The following is a 17,405-nucleotide window of genomic DNA, read 5'->3' on the forward strand; positions in this document are numbered from 1 at the left end:
AGTCTTCAAAAACTCCATCCTCCTTATAGGAGGGCATGCTTCACTTCAGAGTACCTACCTATTACTTTCACCGTTTAATTATTTTTTTTTGTTTTATTTTCACAGCCTCCTTCTGTTTGTTTATATTGTTCTGGTGCTATTACAGTGCCTCTTGATATTTTAGAATACACACTGCTGTCATTGATACCAGCACCAACTCTTATTTGTGAAGCTTAAAAATACCCCTTCCTCTACTGTAATATTGAAATATGTCATCAATTATTTCTGCTCATTAAGGCCCTTTAATACAGTTCCCTAGAGATTTCTTTTTAACTTAAGGGTAAGAATTAAGAGCCATTTTATTAGTCCTCTCTGGTACATTTCATGCTTTGGAGTTTCATTAACAGAAGGAGTTGGTCCTCACTAACTTATGCATTCTTCATCGTAGCATGTGACTTTCATTTCAGAATGTTTTTGGCATTTGTGCTATTATTCCAAGACTTTAGGGAATTACATAGTTCTCTCTCTTCTCTCATCTTTATTTGTTTTTTACTCAGTTTTATCCCTCCTCTGCCTTAAGGTCTTCCATTTGATTGACTCGTTATTTGATTAGAGTTTCTAACTTAGCACTTCCTCCAGCCGAGGTGTATGAATATTATGCTCTCTGAACCTACACGTTTCTATGGGTATCTTTCTTTCCCACCAACAACTAAATCTCCCTCCTTGTAGCTGTGTCAGAGTTCATTCTCAGAGCAGCCAGACAAAGCTTCATCTGTAACTTGGTGCTGAGAGTGAAAAGCACTCTTTCAGTTTGATGTTTTTATTTTTATATTTCCCTTTCTATATGGAAACTTGAAACATTTTCTCATTGTCTCTGAGGTTAAAAAACAAAGAACATTGCCAGAATCCTGGCTTGCTGTGTGAAAATGTATTCTCTTGTCAATCATGCATAGAACTTTCGACTTAATACATTTGTTTCCTGATGCTCTACCCGTTCTATCGTTACTCCCTTTCTGTCTCTTATTCTTCTGTTAATAGTAGTAGCAATATATGCAAGTTAACCCCATCCTCATTTTTAACTTTTGTATCACAATTGAATGTTTACACCATTTTATGCTGGGGTAAGTTATTTCTTCTACTTGGTCATTCGAATTCTTAAGAAGTAATTCTCCTCCAGAATCAGTTTTCTTCATTTTAAAAAAATATTTCTATATGAAATTCAGTCTCTTTATTCATAAATTCTGTTTCAGAATGTAAGTTTTATAATTAAAGCACATATATGCAGAATGAAGAAAAATTTTAGTCTTTTGAGGCACACAACCCCCACAGATAATATGAAACAGTACCATGTTCTGCCATCCTGTTTAAGTACTCCTCTGTTAATAAATGTCTTCTTTATGACTATTAGTGCTGTGATCTGTTTTGCTTTTATGCTTTGTGTGTGTGTGTGTGTGTGTGTGTGTGTTCCTGTTTAGAATAGCCCTGATCACAGTGTTTAATTGCCATCACTGCCCATAGTATCCCATTAGTTTTGTTCATAAATCAACTGTATTGGTCGTGCACTCAATGCCAGTGAATCTATAGTATCTACTATATAAGGTGCTTTTAAACAGAAACATGCAATGAACATATATGGATTCATAAAGGTTCTGCATGGCTATACAAGACCAGGAACTTAACAGTTAACACTGAGACATAATGGTTCAACATTAACTGCTCACAGCTATTCTGGAAGCAAACTACCTCCAGTAATGGGAGTCAACTGCATCTGCTGCTCTGATGTTTTTTTCTCTGCTGAAAGCAATCTTAGAGGCCATCATTCTGTTCTCACGCTTAAGTTTCCCATGTTCTCAGCATTTGTTTTGCCAGTAGATATCCTTTCAGAGCATGTGTTTGCACTTCTTTCCTCGAGCTAGTACGAGCTCCTTAGTGGATTGCCACTGTTAATCATTCAGTCCATGGGGTCAGCTATCAATATCTCAGATTTGATCCTTAGAGAGGAGAACAGGGTCTTGCTGGTTATCTCAGACTAATCGTAACCCACTGGGCTCAGCTAGAATGAGGACTCAGCCTACTTTGTCAGCTTCTAGAAGGCTGCTGTATGACCAGCAGATCATCAGGTTTCTCTGGAGATTCACGCTTCTGTCTCTGAGCCTTTTAGGGACTCTGGCTTTCCATAGGTCATATTCTCTATACTCCATAACTGTGGAGTTTGGTCACTGCTTTCCAGGTTCATTTTATCTGAACTTAGGGAGCAGAAATCTTTCAGAATCATATTTTTTAGAAGGTTCTTTGTGTCCCACTGATGATTTTCTTGCCCTTTGCAGGTCCTGTTTATCTGGCGATAAGTTCACAGAAAAGGCAGGCCCTTCCGAATTGAAAAAAGAAAAAAAGGACTTGGTTATAGTATAAAGTTGCCAGTTTTGTAGAATTATAACCTGAAGTATCCATATATTCTGTGCACCCATAAATGTCATTATATTTGATGAACTCTGTTGTTCTCTCCGAACAAATTATTTGGAAGTGTTGAACTTGAATTAAATTCCATCCCATGCTCTGTACTCCAGATGTTGTCACCAGAGATGTCCTCCTCACAATGGCTGCTGTTCCTAACACTGCTGTGCAGAGCAGTGTGGGCAGATTGGTTTATCACTTCTTTATTTATTGGAGACTTGCTTGTATCGCATGGAAGGAGCTGAACTCTGTAATTATGAGCATTCAAAGGGAAGCATTTCCATAACTACCATATGTTTTCCTAACACTGCTTCAGATGAGGTTCACCCATGAGTTTTCATATTGCATTTGAGCAACGCTTCTATTACTGTACAGTCTATTATTCTCAGAATGAGGGAAATGAAGACACATTTTCTGGTCCATTAACTCTTGTTAGCTTTCCAAAAATCGATAGACTTGCTGATGTTACATAGTCTTCCATTTAGTGTATCCACTTCCACCAGCCCCCACAAACTTTTTCCATCCTTCTGCCCTAGTAATTTTAATTGACGTTAGTATGGGGCACCTGATTACCTGCTTCTTCATCTGGTTTTATGAGGCTTGCTTTTACCGGTGAAGGATTTGTAAATATGTTTCATTTAAACATGGTACCCATTCCTCTTATAAACTCTCCTCCAATTAAGTGTATTTGGCTTTTTATTCCGCATCAAGTAATTTTTAAATCTCCGAGACTGGATTTGAACATCGCAGAAACATCAGTTCACACTGCCTAAAACCGATATATGTTAAATATTCATGAATTTTTGAAGAGCATTTAATTTGTTAAGCATCTGATACTTTGACAAGGGTGCTTGACTTAATGGCAAAAGGCTAATGTTAAAATCTCTCTCCTGCTGAGAAATTTGTTGATTCTTCAGCTTTGAGACTCAGAGTTTGTGACTTCAGATCTATGAATTTTGAGACTCTCACTTTAGATCAGATGTCCTTAAACTGTGGGTCATGACCCCTTTGAGGGCCAATGATCCTGGCATGAAAAGTACAGGTCTTTACATTGCAATTCCTATCAATAGCAAATTATAGTTATGAAGTAGTAATGAAAATAATTTTATGGTTTGGGGTCACCACAACAGGAGGAACTGTGTTAAAGGGTCAAAGCATTAGGAAGGTTGAGAACCATTGCTTTAGATGGAGATGTGCTTACTAACTTTGTAGTGCTCTACATCTTCACAGGAAGAAGTGACTGACTTATGATAAACAATAAATTGGAATTTTAAACCATGAAGGAAGTTGTATTTATAGGGGGCAAGGCAAACGCAAACTTTAAGAAGAAAGTTCAGCCTGCCCCGGAAAGGAAAAGACTTCGAAGCATTTAAAGAAACTCTGCTAGGACAGAGGATTGATTTACACTCAGTATTTCTGATCATTGGATTATGTCTGCCTTATATCTAGTTCAGAAATAGTTTCTAGTCCATTTCCCTATTACATTTCCCGTAACTGTGTTTCCTCTAAATTATGTAACCTTTCTTTGAAATTATTTAAGAACTTGGATATCATTTTTTTCTAAATAAGATTTCTCCTTGCTCAAATTCCTGCTTCAAGAAACCAGGCAAAAAGCATCTGAGAGTCAGGAGATAATGAGAACTCTGACATCAGAAATAATAAAGGAGAATTGATTAGAAATTATAGACATGCCCTTGCACATGCATATAGAGCACATATATGTATATATGTACACATGCATACATATAATTCTTTAAAATGCATATTAAATCTGGTTAGAACAGCTACAATACTATCTGAAAACAGATGGCATGTCCACCATAGTGACTGAGGAGAGCTGGGTGAGAAACTGTAGAAGTGTGGGCTGGGCAGAATGGGTTGAGAAACCCCCAAGAATGGGAAGCATCTGGTAGACCAGCCACATTCACAGCCCCCAAGATCATGGGAGACAGCAGAGTCTATCCTAATGGCTGTGTGGGAGGACCTCATCATGGAAAGGTTTGTGGTCAGGGGTGGAGAAGAGCAACCTTGGCTGTCCTGTAGAGGGGAAATATGTGTGCTTCCTTCTGTTAATTTTTAGGCACCAACTCTCAACCAAATGCCCTTTATGACATATCTATATACACGCATATGTGGTCATATATACATCACACACACACACACACACACACACACACACACACACACACACACATACACACACGGCTTTTTTAGGCAGGGTTACTCTGTGTAGCTTTGGCTGTCCACGAACACACTGGACCAGGCTGGCCTCAAACTCAGAGAATCACCTGCCTCTTCCTCCCGAGTTCTGGAACTCATGTGAGGCATGTGTCGCCATTGCTTGGTTATGAAATGATATTTTTGTTATAGGTTGATACTTGATTGTTTTCACAAATGTCCAAAATTGTTATTTTATGAGTGCATTTTAAAATTGTGTAAACTAATTAGCCCATGAAGCATTTAAAACCTCTGGCTACGTCCACCGAGATGTTCTTCTCCCCAAGTGTGAGGTAGAGGTTTGCGTCCTAGCCCACTGACGCCAGATATACAAAAACAGTTCTGGCTCCCGAAGGTTTGTGCCAGCAGCACTAAATACAAGGCACTTGTCCCCGTAACTACTTTGCGTGACTGCTTGTGACTCTTTAATCAATTGCCAACAGACTTGATTGCTATAAGTGGATCTTTTGAAAAACAAATTCTTGCTTTTTAAAGACGGATATTGATGAATATACATGAAGATGTAAAGTTTGTAGTTGAGAAAAATTTAAAAATTAAAACCCGAGAAACCCCAAAAGATGACACACTCTGATTAGCTATGTATTAAAACAAACAAACTAACAAACATGTATTAAAGAGCTAAGAAATGACAGGCATAGGATGCAAAGCTTTGACCTTCACTCTCAGCCTACTGTTCATACATTCACCTTCCTTTGCTTGGATAAGGAATGCCTATTAACATGTCTCAAATCTAACATTCTCAGATTCCAGTTGACTACTTCTAGATTTCCTATTTTTCTGCTACTAAAAAATGACTCACATGACTTAACGATACTGACTTTTCCTCCCTCGCTTCCTTATTGCTTTATTCTATTCAGCAGAAACTCTGCCCAGAGCTAAAAGGAACAAGGAGAGCACATGACCCTGCACTTTAAACAAGTAAGAATTAAATATTTATTTAACACCAGCTACATACTAAAGCACTTTCCATACAATATTCCAAATATTCTTCACAATTATGCAAATCAAACAAATTGTTCTTACATTTAAAGAGGATCATGGAAACAGAGGGCAAAACATTGGTATTCTCTTTCACACATCCAGGGTATGTAGGTACAAGACTCATCCATGTGTATCCTTTCAGATTACTCATTCCTCTCCAATGTGGTAGGACTGCTTGAATCTTACATGAGGCCAATTACATGTAATATCAGCCAGATACTAGGAACATTGGCTCTCTTGGAAGGGGACACCTGGCTCCACAGAGAGAAGAGGTTTGGGCTCTAATATGGAAAGATGCCTGGGCTGAACTGATGGACAATGACTGAGATCCACTAGGGGAAAATGTCTGGGTTCCACTGGGGAGGATTCCTGGGCTACAGTAGGGGAGGATGCTTGAGCTACAGTGAGGGAAGATGCCTAGGTTGCATTGGGAGGTGATACCTGAGAGTCATTGGAATATATGCCTAGACTTCATTGAGTGAAGATGTCTGGGTTCCACTAGGAGAAATACCTGGCTCCATTAGGTTCTGTTGGGAAGATATGTTTGAGATCCACTGGGGAAGATGCCTGGACTCTACTGGAAAAAAGATGCTTGTCATCCTCTGGGAGATAACATGATTATTTTGAAAAATAAATGCATACTGTGTCAGCTGCAAAAAGCCCTTCATAACTCTGTAACAGTAGCTATGCCTGTGTACAGTGTTGGACTTGACACTTGCTCAATTTGTTAGATTAATGGGCTCATTCAAATACCATTGGCCATAAACAGTGGGGGACGGATATGCTAAGCTCATAGGGGTTTACAGGGGACTTTTCTTATCATCAAAGTGTCATCACTGATGCTTGTTAGTAAGATCGGAAGCCTTATGCTCAAGGACCTTTGGTTCTCTGAGGAAGCCAGTCTGTGAAACCAAGGTGCCATTATGGCCAATCACTGTCTTATCCAGCAACATAAACTGGAAATTGTTTCCCATGTGCTGTTCATGACAACTTATGGTTGGTCACCTGTCTCTGTTTTATTGCCTATTAATCTTTAATATTATACTAACTGGCAGCATAAAGCCACCATTTGGAAGCCCCAGGATGTTAAAGAACAGTAGCCCCATAGACCCTGCCAATTCCAATTTCTTTAATGTTTAGGATCATTAAGTGGAAGAAAGACACCACTTCAAAGTCATTATACTTCCAATATTCAGACCAAGCAGCAGTCGTTCTTGACTGGTGTGGTTCAATTCTTCAAAAAGACACAGTTCTGTTCTTGAAGGGCTAGGCTTGACAAACTATCATTACAGTTTTCAAAATGGCAACGTGAACATGCTATGTACAAATGACATTCCTTTTTTATTAGTCTACAGGTTTATGTCTTTAACCAGTGCTAGTATGTTTTGGGTTTTGTGTTAGTCACCGAGGAGGAATATGAGAGAGTCATGGGCCATCTTAATCAAGAGAACGAGCAGTCTACGTGTATTCACAAGAACCACCACAAAACTATCAACTAAATTAAAGGAAATCAGGTAAGCACGGAGCTTCTTCTGTGTGTTCTTATATTTTAACTATATAAAAGCAGTGTGCTTTTGTTTCAGCTTGTATTTATTTTACAGTCCAGCAACCTCACTCTTAAGCTCTAATGTTGAGATGAGGACAGTCATCCTCCAAAACCAGATGGCATCAGGTGCTTTGTACTGAGCATGAAGGGGAACCTGTGTCATTATTGAAACAGAATTCTGTATAACTAAATATTGATAACTGTTCAGTGTGTTACAGTCAGCCATGGTTTTCCTCAGATGCTACCTTCAGTTTTTATGATTTCTAATACAATGCTTCTCAAGCAACTCATGATAAAATAAAATCCTTCTATGTTAGGATTAGTCTTTGTTGTTTATGTGGTTTGGTGTTCCAATAAGCCATGTGTGCTTTTTTACCCATATTTATGAAATCCTCAAGTTTAGATTTTTTCATGTCCCCCTTAGATTATTCAGGTTGGGGCTTTTTGCTTCAAAATGGTTTGTTCCACCTTTCAGAGTAAGAAGTTCAGAGAAGTAAACTTTGGCCATCATTGAATCTTAATATTAGTAGAATTGAAATCTCATAAGGGTGGGAAGGACAGAATAACCAAGAGTGCATGGCAACAGGAAGCTGCCTCTCATCCCTGCTCACTGACAATCATGATTATCAACCATGTTTACAGTCAAAATACACACCTGACTTCCTGGCCTTGTGGATCTGAGTTTCCTCCAAGTCTTTGGTCCTAAGTGTTTATCTAATCACCATTTATAGGAACACTAACTCTGGGATGTATATTAGTTTCCCTGTTGCTAGGATAAAATATGCTGGCAAAAGCAACATAAGAAAGAAGGGTTGTTTCTGGTTAACACTTTAAAGGCACACCCCCTCAGAGTGGGGTAGTCAAGGCATCAGGAGCTTGAAGCCGCTCGTCACATTGCTTCACAGTCTAAAGGCAGAAGGCAGTGACTGCTTCTGTGCAGCCAGCTTTGGCCTTTCTCCTCAGGTCAGGGTAGAGACTCAGAGAATAGTGTCTGTAGTATGGGTCTTCTCACCTCAATTAACCTAAATAAAGATAATTCCTCAAGGCATATCCAGAGACCACTTTTATCTAAATAACTTTGTACAGGTGTGCAGGAAGCTTGGTGCCTAGGTTGATTCTGGATCTTGTCAAGTTGAAAATTAATATTGACCATTTTATAGCAAAAATCACCCTATAATCCCATTTTTCTAAAGAAAGTATCTTATATAAAAATAAGATGACAAAGTATTTTTGCTTAATATTTTAAGACTCTGAAAACTATATCTTCAAAACTACCCAAATCACATATAGATACATTGTTAAACTCTCCTGAGAAGCTCAGTTCTGTGTTTGGAATGTGCTGTTAAGTTATATTCTTCTCTCTGTATGTGTCTCTTTCTATTGTTCTTTCTTTCTACTCTCTTAATGTTGACCTTCAATATATGTTATGACCTTTTCTTGATAAACTCTAATTTTGCTTCAGAAGTAAGGGAACTACTTAAGCTCTGGACAGTTTCAACTGACAAACAAGAACTAATGCAGGGCCAGCATTTTAATATGTCTTGGTTTCTTCCCAAAGACTAATAGATTCATACAAAAATGAGCAAATTGAACTTCTAAAACATTTAAGATGTTCTGTAGAACACCGTTGTCGCTCTTAGTTTGGTTCTGACTTTTTTTGTTGTTGTTGTTGTTTTTTTCCATTTTATTTCTAAAATCTAGAATGATCTTATCCTAGCAAGTTTAAGGCCAGGCTGAAAGAGGATGTCAAGCATAGGGCTCGAATGCACAGGAAGAGAAAGTCAGCACAAAGTTCTATTTTATGTTTGTGGCTCTCTGGGTTATTTTTATATTATTTCTTGTCTCTAAGGAAGACAGAATAAAAGTAGCTTCCTGTTTGCACTTTTAGCTCAGACAGATCTGAATGTCAGATAAGATTTGAAAAATTTTCTTAAAATCATAATCAGTCTATCTATCTGTTTATGGAGACAATGTCATGATGTCATTTTGATCAAGCACCAGCCACAGTGTCTGAAATACAAGACAGACAGACAGACAGACAGACAGACAGACACACACACACACACACACATACACACACACACACACACACACTAGTTGTACTTGGAAATCAAAAAGCAGCATAATTTACCTATGACCACAATGCCTAACTAGAACCATTACTGTTCATGCTTATAGCCATTTCTCTTCCTTCTAACTGGCTTACCATAGGGACAACTGAGCCTATCATGTTGGTGAGCACTGGGGACAACACAGGGTTTGAGAACAACCTTGGTGTCATTAACAACAGGTTCCCATTGGCCACACAATTCTTGCACTCAATCAAGATAAGCTATTCTTCTCCACTAATCCCACTGTAGCACTTTTCTTTCATGTCATGCTTACTGATAAGATTGCAAAAATCCTTAGAGGAAGATGTTTAGATGGTACATATGGCAGTCTCCTCCCCAAACAGGTTTTATTTCTTATTCAAATTGCATATTCATAACTCCCCAACCCCCAAAATTCCAAGGGTTATATTTTTAAAAGTGTATTTGACTGAATGACCAAAGGAGCTTTTTACAAATTTAGGGGGGGAATTCCATCTAACTTACCGAAGGCAATGCATAGCATCGCTGGGCTCAGGAAGAATGTATACGTGTTTTGTGCAGGGAGATAGAGACATTCAATGAGGCTGTGAACTAGAACAAACCCCCGGTTGAGGAAGATTAAGGTTGACCTCCATGGCTATAGAATCCAATTTCTGTATTTAAAGCCTCATAATTCTTTATTTGAAGAAGATCCTCAAATGGTGTAAGTGCTGGGCTTTTCCAAGGGTCAGCCCTTGTGTATCACCCAAACTTTGTAAAGTTTGAAGGTTTGAATCCAAAGCATAACTTGTCTTGAAGATAATAGATTGGTGAAATCTGGTGCATGAACTTGCAGTCAAAAGGTAGAGGGAAAGAAAGAATAAAAGGAAAGAAGAAAACATCTCATTACAGTATTTTCGTAGGAAAATATTCTAGTGAACAGGCTCAAAAATTCAATGACTGAAAAGAGACTTTTACATAACACAACATCAGGCCACAACAACATAACCTGGCCCAGTTCTGTACAGCATAACACAGCACAATAGAGCACAACAGAACAATACAACAACATAGCACCACACAGAATATATTACATACTTGCTGCTTTGGTCTTTGTCACCTTGATCTAAACTGGTATATGAGAAGAGGTAATCCCAATTGAGAAAAATGCCTCCATTAGGTTGGTCCATAAGGATACCTGTAGGAAATTTCTTGATCAATGACTGATGTGGAAGGGGTTCATCCCTCTGTGGGCAATGCTAACCCTGGACAGGTGGTCTTGGGTTTTATAAGAAAAGCAACCTGAGCAAGCCTTCGGGAACAATCCAGTAAGCAGACTTTCTCTGTAGTCCATGCTTCAGTTCCTGCTCCAGGTTTTTGCTCGTACATTCCTCAGTGATGGACTGTGATGTTGCAGTGTTAGACAAATAAATCCTTTGCTCCCAAGGTTGCTTTTGGATGTGGTATTTATCACAGCAATATAAAGCATACTAGAACAAACTAGCATGTTAGGTCATAAAACTTCCCAAGGTAGGGATAGCATTTTGACCTTTGCTTGTAGTTCTCCAGTACAGGCAGCTAACCCATTAAATTAGAGGTCAGAGGCCGAGAAGCATGATATGACAAGCCCAGAATCCCCCAGTAACTACTAAAGGAACAACTCATTTCTGAGTGCATGGATAGCATCCTGTTTTCCACTGTCACATAGATTTGCTGTTTAGGCTTAAGTAAGAAAACACAGCACCAGGCTTCTGGAGATGACATATGGAATGGGGGACCTTAAATTTTCATTGTGTGGTATACTCATCACAAATGAAACCAGCTTGATACAAGTCATTTTTCAATGTTTATTATACCAGCATCTATACCAGTTGAATGAAGCCAAACCTAGCCCACTGGGTACTTTTCAACATAGTTTTGTTAGGAGTACTGCCAGTGTCAATCATTGGACTTGTAGTGTCTGTTATGGTTTTGCAAATGCAGAAGTAGTTGTTAAAAGGCCAGCCCACAAAGCTAAAAGTGATAATAGTCATGCCTAATACACATGTACACACATGGGGGGGGTGGGGAGAGAGAGAGAGACAGAGACAGAGATATACATACCGACTCTAAAGAGTCATGATGAGAATAAAAAGATAGATAGGTACAGGAAACAACAAATCAATTCCATAAAGAGGGGCTGGACAGAAACGCTCCAATCACAAGAAAAGGAAGGAGTGCAGGTGACAGAAAGGGAGTCAGTGTCATTCACCTCTATAGAGAAAGCAGTGTAGTAGGACTGCTGATAGGAAAATGGCATCTGACTAGCAGAGTAAAGCATTCATAACAGTTTGAAAAGCAAGGAGATGATGTCCTGGAAACACAGAGAAGCTTGCATGAAGGTCCAGGTAGAACCTAAGTTCTCCACCCAGATCATCTTGATAAATGGGAGAAAGAGAGAAGATTAATGTTTCCTGGGCATCATGAGTGTCTGGATGATTACGGTCAGGTATAAAGCAATCACTCCAGTCTATCCCAGCCCCAATCACAGCTTCAGCTTCCAGAGAAGGGGTAGATGAACTTTGGTCCAAAACTGATGAGGTTTCTGGGTGCCACTCTCCAGTCCTACCAGGTGATGGCCTCTGACCTGGCCTGGTACCATTGTCTGAGGCCAGATTCCACCACTCATACCTGCACCCTTGTATGCCTAGAAGCACCAGGATAAAGAGAGGTTGGCTCAAAGTGTGGCTGCTTGCCCGGAAGTCCAGTCTCTGCAGCAGCTCTCATGAGCAGATTTAACTCTCAGCATGCAGAGGCTCACTCTGGCCTTTGTGCACAGCAAGTCAGACTGAGGTGAGAATGACTAGCAGTCACACATCAGGACAAAAAAAAAAACACACCATCACCATCACCATCACCATCACCATCACCACCACCACCATCACACTCAAGGTGAGCCTGCCTTTCCTGAAACTTGAGTGGCTCTTACCCCATCTGTGTTAGTAAGTTGATGTGCATTAGAAGTCTGCAATCAAAGAGGCTGAAGAAAGCCCTGGAAATTAAACAGTGGCTTGATTAATTCCACTTCACCTCTGCTCTCCACATCTAGAGATAAAAACACATGAATCAGCTGTGTCCCCTTTTCCAATTAATGTACATGCAAGAAGACTGTAGAGGGATAGAGCGCCTAAAGCAAGGGGCTAAGGAAATAAAACCAATTCTAAGAGCCATGGCAATCTAATTAAGCTTTGAAAAGGTATGAACTGATTGAAAAATCTTTTCAACAGTCACATAAGAATGCTTTTTTTAAACAAAAATATAAATAAACAAATAAATAAATATTTATCAGGCAGTTGTAGAAAAGAGAATCATATTTTATTTTTTATTGTCCATTGATTGTGGTAAAGTGCAAATAACAAAATTTACCACCGTAACTGATTCTAAATGTGCAGTTCAGCGACAAAATGTGTCTGAACATCTTTGTGTGCTTGTCACTACGCCATAGCCCCTCAGTTTTTGTCATGTCTGTAGTTTGAAATTCTCTACTTGTCAAGCAACTCGTTCTGGGGCCTTCTCCTCAGCCCAGTAACTGCCCTTACCATTTCTGTCTCTCCTCTGCTTTCTTTGGTTTCTCTGTGATCTCAGAGCAATGGAATGAGTTTTCACTTGCTTTTCTAGGATTAATTTATTAGACTTAGCATCCAGTCCCCCAGTTCATCAACACTATAGTAGACATTAGAATTTCTTTCCTTTTATAGGTTGAACAATATTCCCATTTTACAGGTATTTCTCATTATTTTTATCCATTCATTTAAATACTGAAGTTACTTTACTTGTTTGGCCCTTGAAACTAGTATGACATCCAACAATTCTGTCATCTACTTCAAATCTCTTGACACAAATCTAAAGTACATGTGGATCATATGTAATTCTATTTTAATTTGGAGACCAGCCATATGACTTTCCACAGTAGCTTTCCCAGTTTGCACACTAACCAGCAGTACACAGCCTCACCAACACTTCTGTTTGGTTTTCTTTTTTTTTCTTTCTTTCTTTGCATTACTCACACCAGCGGGAAGAAGACTCCTTATTGTGACTTTCAATTTTTTCCAATTATTAATGCTGTTTAACATTTCTTCATATCTCATTGATAATCTATAGATCTTACTGTGTAATCTGTATGTCTGTCTAGGCCATTTGCCTATACTTAGAATAGATTCTTGGTGTCTATGTGTGTTGCTGTTGAGTTATGGGTGTTCATTATAGACTCTGAATTTTAATCCTATGTTAGGTACAGTTCCCAAATATTTTGACCTCATTCTTGATATTTTTTCTACTCTGTATATGCCCTCAAATGTATGCTAATATTTTAATTTTAATGAAGTTAAAGAATCTTTTCTTTTGTTGTTTGTGCTTTTAGTCCCTTATTTAAATCAAATGTCATAAAGAGTTCACTGTTTTGTTCTTCTAAGAATTTCTTAGTTTTAGTTCTCATGTCAGATTTTTAAAAACACTTTAAATTAATTTTGTAGAGCAAGAAAGACGGTTCAAAGACTAAGGACACTTATTGTCCTTGGGAAGGACTCAGGTTTGGTTCCCAGAACCCACATGGTATCTCTCAATCATCCTTAACTCCAGCTCCATGAATTTAACACTCTCTTCTACTCACATATGTCATGAGTGTATATCATGTGTGTATCACAAGTACATACAAGAAAAACATACAGAAAACTGAATCAAAGATGAATTCTGTATGAAGCATAAGAGCCTACGTGCATTATTTTGCTTATGGGTAGCTGTTTCTACTACCCCTTGTCAATAGAAATGGCTCTTCTCCAGTCAATGATGTTTTTGATCACTCTAACAACAATAAACTACATGCACTGGATTCTGTGTTTTGTACTCTGTACTGATCGACCTTTTAGATTTCAAGCACTCTACAGGGATTTCTAGGAAGTTTATATCAAGAAATATGAGACTTCTAACTGTGTTCCTTTTAAGATTATTTTTGCCAGTTTAGTTCCCATCTGAATTCTGGAATGCATTTATTTGTAATTTCAATACAAATTTTTGGAAGCTTTTGATAGCAATTTCAGCGAATCTTTAGATTGCTCTGGGCATTATTGATCTCATAAAGATGTTAAGTTTTCCAACCCATGCTCATGGTACCTTATTTTATCTGCAGTTGCCTTTAATGTCTCCTGCCAACACTTTAGAATTTTCAGCATGTAAGAAGAATTTTATCTGTTTGATTAAAATATTATTGAGTATTTCTTCTATTTAGTGCTGTTTAAAATATAATTGTTTTCATAATTTTCTTTCTGTATGCTGTTTATGTTTACTGCCTAAAAATAACTGCTTTGTATCTGTTATTTGACATTATAAAATTTTACTAATTTTTTTCATCTTTATTAACTTGGGTATTTCTTCTTTACATTTTCATTGTTATTCCCTTTCCCGGTTTCTGGACCAATATCCCCCTAAGCCCTCCCCCCAACAATCACATTCACTGGGGGTTCAGTCTTGGCAGGACCAAGGGCTTCCCCTTCCACTGGTGCTCTTACTAGGCTATTCATTGCTACCTATGAGGTTGAGAGACACAGCCAGAATACAGCAAAATTTTGCTAATTTTATTCTCTCTCCCCTCCTCTGTCTCCCTCTTCACCCCCTCTCTGTTCTTCTCTTCTCATTACCCCCACTCCCTCTCTCCCATGTACACAGTGCTTTGAGTTTTCTTCAGATAATGTACTCTCAAAATATAAAAAGGTAATTAATGTTTTCCTTCTTACTTTGGAAACTTTAATTCCTAATTTTGGTTTGCCTATTCTTTCCAATTTCTCTAAGTAGGAGTTGGAAACCTTTAATTTCTACTTTTTTGTCTATTTATTCTTTCCAATTTGTCCAAATAGGACTTCTAGCAGTAACAAACCAGGACAACTTCACCAAATTCCTGATCTCTAGTGTCTTTGTTACATTTGTATTAGTGTGATCAAGCACCATGACCAAATAAAGCATTTATTTGGGGAATCACCATTTCAGGTTCGAGCTGTAACCATTATAGCAGGGAGCACAGAAGCAAAAAGGTAGGCCTGATGCTGATGCGGTATGTGAGAACTCATATCTTGAGACACAGCTATTAGGGGGGGTAGGGAGGGAGAGAGAGAAGAAGACAGAGAGATGGGGTATACTGTCCCCAGTAACACATATCCTCCCACAAGGCCACACCTCTTAATCCTTCACAAATACAATCACCAACTGAGGGACAAGTATTCAAATTTATGAGCTTATGGGGGCTATTCTCATTTAAGCTGCAACATATATGAAACAATTTCAATCTTTCAACCCCAAGCTCAATACTGGCTGTGATTTCTCATGTGTAGCTTTTATTATCCTGAAGTGACTTCCTTCCATCCATAGGCTGCTGAATTCTTTGATTATAAATGGACACCAAAATGTATAAAATGTGTCTTCTGCATAGATTGGAATGCTCTTGTCTTTTCCCTTCACTCTGTTAATGTGGTACATTATCATTATGTTAACTGACTCATGAATGTTGAACTGAGTCCTTTCAACCAATGCAAATTTATTTAGGTAAACTACAAGTTGTTCCACAATTGACTTTTAACAATATAATATTAAGTATACTTCCCAGCAGTTCAATGTAGTCTTTAAAATTTCAAAGAATTGTACTTGCTGTAGTGCTTTGTGCAAAATGCCTGTTACAGTGGTTTTATGGAAGCCTAAGTAATGAAATCAAAATGCAAAACATAAACAATGTGTGTACTACCTAGAGTATCATAAAATGCAAATAATTTATAGGACTCTTTAGATAGCATCTCTTCTTAAGACTACAGCCTCATGAATTAGAAGACTATTAAGGATCAATTTGAATAATTGTACAGTCTTTTATGCCCCAGGAGGTCAACAGAAGGGAAGACAATTCAAAATGACTTTAATATTTCTTTGGTTATAGACTTTCAGGAGTCAGCCTGAGGGTGGACCCAGCGGCACAGCAGATTCACTCTTATCACAAGAATCAGTGGCAGAGATATGGACAAGAATGACACAGACAGTCCTGTGTAGCTCCTCATTGCTATCGGAAGGTGAAATGGCTCAGGTAAGTCCTTGGATGGAAAGCAAACTTAAAGCTCTGGTAGACTGATCTCCAAGCTCCTCTGTTGAAGCCTATGTGCAAAATTTTGAGGCAAGGCCTTTTGAGAGGTAAGAAAAATAAGGTCATACAGTGGCATGAATGGAGTCCAGTAAGAAATGAAGATATGGGGCTAGGGAGATAACGTAGTGGGTAAAGTGTTTGGTGTACAAGTGTGAGGGCCTGAGTTTGTATCTTCAGAACCCATACAAAGCTGAATACAGTAGCATGCGTCTGTGATCCTAGTGCTTCTGTGATGAGATGGAAGGTGGAGCCAAGAGAGCCCCTGGAAATTTGAGGGGCAGCTAGCATGGCATATGCAGTGCTGAATTAACAACAAAGGGACCCTGTCTCAAAAAGGGTGGAAAGTGAGGAGTGACATCCAAGATTGTTATCTGACCTCTACACATGCAGCATGGCACACATGTGTGCAAACATGTGTGTGTGAATACGTAATACACCTTACACATAATCACACACTTGCAACATACCATATATATAATCATATATATATATTCATAACATATAAATAAACCATAAAATAAAAGTGTTCATAAAATTTATGAATTCATTTTCTCTCTTCCCTCCTCTAGTCTTCCCACCTGCTGCCACCCCCAAACCAAGACAGGACATCAATTTGTGCTTTATAGAAGTTTCTTTTGACACTAACTGTGTAGGGTTGTCAATGTTGAGATTATTATGACTTAGTCTTAAGGAAACCTAATTTTTATGGGTTAAGCCATATGATCTCAACAGCAACTCAAGCCAACTAGTATGGAGACCACATATAAGTTATTTGGGACTGGAGAAAAGTAAGAAGTTATTCAGTTCCAGGGGTGTTTCTGATGGGCTCAGGGAAAGATTGATTAATCCTGGATCAAGTTAATACACATCAAGTGTGAGGCATATATTAAGAGACCTCAAAACAGCAAGAGCCATTGCTACTGTTCTGAAGCCCTCTGGGCACTTGCTTCATTGAAGCCCAAAGTCTTCTTAGTCTGGAGACACA

At 38.6% G+C, this 17,405-nt stretch overlaps 2 long non-coding RNA genes across 8 annotated transcripts in view; one reads left to right on the forward strand and one right to left on the reverse strand.

Moving 5' to 3' along the window:
• The window catches only part of LOC102550565 (uncharacterized), a 220,895-nt gene that overhangs the window by 186,022 nt on the left and 17,468 nt on the right, over nucleotides 1-17,405 (forward strand). For 3 of the 7 annotated variants that reach the window (XR_015625648.1, XR_015625649.1, XR_015625645.1), the window contains 3 exons: nucleotides 5,529-5,589; nucleotides 7,001-7,166; nucleotides 16,220-16,363. This is a non-coding gene — a long non-coding RNA (uncharacterized LOC102550565). The remainder of the gene's footprint in view (nucleotides 1-5,528; nucleotides 5,590-7,000; nucleotides 7,167-16,219; nucleotides 16,364-17,405) is intronic. The other 4 variants (XR_015625651.1, XR_015625646.1, XR_015625647.1 and 1 more) reach the window with 2 other exon arrangements.
• Nucleotides 1,193-10,711, reverse strand: LOC148004828 (uncharacterized). Its single transcript, XR_015625656.1, has 3 exons — nucleotides 10,570-10,711; nucleotides 10,366-10,465; nucleotides 1,193-3,202 (listed from the first exon to the last, which is right to left on the reverse strand). It is a non-coding gene; the product is annotated as an uncharacterized LOC148004828 (long non-coding RNA).

Source organism: Rattus norvegicus, chromosome 7 (assembly GCF_021556685.1).
Source record: "Rattus norvegicus strain SHRSP/BbbUtx chromosome 7, alternate assembly SHRSP_T2T, whole genome shotgun sequence".
Lineage (NCBI taxonomy): Eukaryota > Metazoa > Chordata > Mammalia > Rodentia > Muridae > Rattus > Rattus norvegicus.